Here is a 4,751-nt window from a genome sequence, read left to right on the forward strand (position 1 = left end):
GTTGCAAAGAGTCTGACATGACTGATGTGACTTAGCATGCACACGTGCCAATGCAAGAGACAGGGGTTTGATCCCTGAGTCTGGAAGACACCTTGGAGAAGTAAATGACAATCCACTCCAGTATCCTTATGGGTATAATCCAATGGACAGAGAAGCCTGGCAGACTACAGTCCATGGGACTGTGAAGAGTTGGACACAACTGAATGATTAAGCACAGATATGAGCTAAGTGAAAAGACTCTTGCTTGTACAGGGGAAAATATCAACATTAATATACTTAACAAAATAGAAGTAAAAGTATAACTGGTGCAACCAATTAAAGACTAGACAAATACTTTTGAGAGGGCAGGAGGGAGAAAGTGCAGAGAAAAGTCAGAAGGAATGAATATCCTTAAAAGATGGGCTTGTTGTTCTGTCACTAAGTTGTGACCAACTCTTTTGCAACCCCTTGGACTGTAACCCACCAGGCTCCTCTGTCCATTGGATTTCCCATGGCAAGAATACTGGACTGGGCTGCCATTCCCTTCTCCAAAGGATCTTCCCAACCCAGGGATGGAGCCCGTGTCTTCTGCTTTGTGCAGATGGATTCTTTACCACTGAGCCCCCAGTGAAGCTCTATAAGATGGGCAATTGCCAGCAATACTGGTAAAAGCGGATATGGTTTCTATTGGATAATGCCCTCTCATGTTTGTAGACTGTGCTGTAAGTAAATAAGCCTTAGATCTAAGTATCTGTATTAAAAAACATTTCTGAAAACAAAGCCAAAATGAATAAAACAATGAGCAAATTGTTTCTGGTGTGTTTTTGCCTGGTGTGAACGGGAGGAAAGAATTAACTAATACATTCTCATGAGGATATACTATATGGTAATTAAAATAATGCTCTGCTTAACACTCATCAATAGAATATGATGTACCATGAGGAAGGAAAAATATCTCTATGAAAGAAGAGATTGGCAGGAGGAAGCCAAGAGACTGGAGTGTATGGGATGGAAATGCTTCATAAAAAGGGCTGTTAGGTGTCTGGGTAATGACAGGAAAGAGAAAAATAAGGGGAAGAATAAGAATCTCCTCTCTGGAGGGTATTGGAAAGTAGACAGAATTCTCCCTTAGGGAACAACAGAAAGGTTGGCTCATCTGTGGGCAATAAATAACCTCATAAATGGAACAAGAATTAAACTTGTACAACTTTACAACCACAAGCTGAAGCATTGTTATTTTAAAAATGTGAAAAATATCTATGGTCATCAATTGAGACCTAATAAAAACCGCAGAGTCTAGGTGATTCATATATTAAATATAAGAATTTTTTAGCTTCTTTGAATTAAGGTTGAGTATATATGTTGCTAAGGTTGAATATACTCATAAATGTCCTTTTATAATGATGGGCACCACCTGTGCCCTGTACACCTGTAAGGAGCACAGAGCAGTTGCTGACACAGGAAAAGACTTCCTGAAGCCTGTGTTGTCCATAGACTCAAAGCTTTTTTGGTTGAGATCGAGAAGGTCCAGATTACTGGGTATATTTTCCAGTCTATCCTATTACACTTTTATGATTTTAAGTGTATTCTAAGTGAGTGTGTGTAATAATCATTTGCACATAGCCGGAAGAACCAAAGTTCTATACACATCACACAGAGATTTCATATTTAAGAACTTTTGTGGTTTTTGGAATGCTAAACCTTCCTAGATGTGTCTACATAAACGAATCCCCAAATATATGTTTATTCTGGTATTCCTTTTGTCAACTAAAAAAATAATGTGCACAACTAAAAAGTTGAGAGCTATGTTTTATTCAGAAGACTTACTAAGGACTTCAAGCCTGGGAGTCAGCATCTCAAGTAACCTTGAGAAAACTACTCCAAGGAAGTGAGGGGGGAGCCTGGATATATAGGAGTTTTGCAACAAAGAACAGATAGTAGGAACAGAAAAGTGTTGTTAATAAAAGAAAACTAGACAACTCATTAAAAAGCAGAGGCATTACTTTGCCAACAAAGGTCCACATAGTCAAATCTATTTGGGTTTCCAGTAATTATGTATGGATGTGAGAGTTGGACCATAAAGAAAGTTGAGCACCAAAGAATTGATGCTTTTGTGCTGTGGTGTTGGAGAAGACTCTTGGGAGTCCCTTGAACTTCAAGGAGATAAACCAGTCAATCCTAAAGGAAATAAATCCTGAATATTCATTGGAAGGACTGATGCTGAAGCTGAAGCTCCAATACTTTGGCAACCTGGTGCGAAAAGCCAACTCATTGGGAAAGACCCTGGTGTTGGGAAAGATAGAAGGCAGAGATTATCAAGGACAGGGAAGCCTGGCATACTGCAATCCATGGGCACACAAAGAGTTGAACACAACTGAGCAACTAAACAAGGAGACATCTCAAGTTAAGGAATTTAGTACTTTTCTTTGTATGGCAAGAGTCTGGGTTCACTGAAATCATTCCTTTGCTATGCACCTCAGCTATGTGGGGCCACTATCCTGTGTTTTCTTTCCCATCCTGAGTCCCTTCAGAATTCACCATGGGGAGTGGCTGCTGTCTGATGGCTGCTGTGTGTGTTCAGTTCCTCAGCCATATCCGACTCTTTGTGACCCCATGGACTGTAGCCCACCAGGCTCCTCTGTCTATGGGAATATCTTGGCAATAATACTTGAGTGGATTGCCTTTTTCTCCTCCAGGGGATCTTCCCAACCGAGGGATCAAACCCAGGTCTCCTACAGCTCCTGCATTGGCAGGTGGATTCTTTACTACTGAGCCTCTGGGAAGCCCTAGGAAGTCTGATGGCTGCTAGATGGCACATATTCTTTTCTTTCCTGAGTTCTCTCAGGGCTCACCAACTCAACATTGATTGGCTGTGGCTGCAATCCCTGATGACAGTGACATCCTTCATTTACTGATGTATGTGCTTCATGTTTCCAGGAGGAGTCAAACATGATTAGCAAATCTGGAATCCAATCCATATGTCAGGGATCACACAGATATACACAAAGAGCTAATGTACATTTTGAAGTATGTTTTATTTATGTGTCATGTACAGATGTGAGAATTGGACCGTAAAGAAGGCTGAGTGCCCAGAGATTTGATGTTTTCAATTTATGGTGCTGAAGAAGACTCTTGAGAGTCCCTTAGACTGCAAGAAGATCAAACCAGTCAATCCTAAAGGAAATCAACTCTAAATATTCATTGGAAGGACTGATGCTGAAGCTGAAGCTCCAATACTTTGGCCACCTGATGCAAAGAGCTGATGCATTAGAAAAGATCCTGATGCTGAGAAAGATTGAAGGCAAAAAGAGAAGAGGATAACAGAAGATGAGAGGGTTGAATAGCATCACCACGTCAATGGGCATGAATTTGAGCAAACTCCGGGAGATAGTGAAGGACAGAGGAGCCTGGTATGCTGCAGTCCATGGGGTCACAAAGAGTCTGACACCACTTAGTGAGAACAATAGCATATTTTTCATCCTTGAGCAGAGCTTTTTGCTGCACAGGAGAGAAAAATAAGACATCGTTTTAAAGAAAATAGATGAATGAATAAATAGAAAAATTGTAGGTTAGGTTTTCCTGTTAAAAATAATTCATATTATTTAAAAACAGAAACAGGGAGACAAGTATCAAATATAAACAGAAGCTTGAAAGGAAAAGCTAAAGGAAGGAGCAGTTTTGGACAAAATATGAAATGTTTAATACCATGGAGACCTTATAAAGCTGCACAAGTGTGCACTGCACACCTCAATATCAATCCTATAGACTAGAAATCAGTAAGTTTATTCTATAAAGGGCCATAAAGTAAATCTTTTAGGTTTTGGAGGTCACATGTAGTCTGTGTCATGTATTTTGCCCGCCCCTCCCCCATATCCTTTTTAAAATGTGAAAAATCTTCTTGGTTGTGAACTATAAAAAAGTTTACGGTGGGTCAGAACAGGTCCACAGGGCTTCCCTGGGGGCTCAGTTGTAAAGAATCAGTGCAATGCAAGAGACAGAAGACACAGGTCTGATCCCTGGGCCTGGAAGATCCCCTGGAAGAAGGCATGCCTACCCACTCCAGTATTCTTGCCTGGGAAATCCCAAGGACAGAGGAGCCTGAGGAGTTACAGTCCATTCTGGGTTGCAAAACAGTCAGATATGACTTAGCAAAGAAAAAGCAAATAGTATTAAAAATAAATGCAATTTAGTGGTGGTTTAGGGGCTTCACTGGTAGTTCAGTCAGTAAAGAATCCACCAGCAATGCAGGAGACCCGGGTTTGATCCCTGGGTCAGAAAGATCCCCTTGGAGAAGGAAATGGCAACCCACTCCAGTATACTTGCCTTGAGAATCCCTTGGACAGAGGAGCCTGGTGGGCTACAGTCCTTGGAGATACAAAGAGTCAGCCATGACTGAAGCATCTGAGCATGCACCCATGCAGAACATGTCCACAGACTGTAGTTTGCAAAACCCTTCTATGGCCTTTGACATCTGGATTGGAGAGGTGCAACATGGTGACCCTTTAACATTAACATCAAGGTTTAGATTAGGTGAATTGTTAAGCCTATTTTTTTTTTTTTTCTTAAAAGCTGAGTGGCATTTATACACTTGTCAAACCTCAGACTTTTAGGAAATGAAAACCTAAATCTCTAACTGAGATTCAAAGTGAGGAATAAAATATTGCCAGCATATCAGTAAGCAAAGGATGCCACAATCATCTACTGCAGCACGGGTGAGCTGGTCAGCCCTGAGGGGACTCAGGAAGGAAATAAAGAGTTCCGTTAATTCAGTT

This window comes from Dama dama, chromosome 7 (genome assembly GCF_033118175.1).
Source record: "Dama dama isolate Ldn47 chromosome 7, ASM3311817v1, whole genome shotgun sequence".
NCBI classification, from domain to species: domain Eukaryota; kingdom Metazoa; phylum Chordata; class Mammalia; order Artiodactyla; family Cervidae; genus Dama; species Dama dama.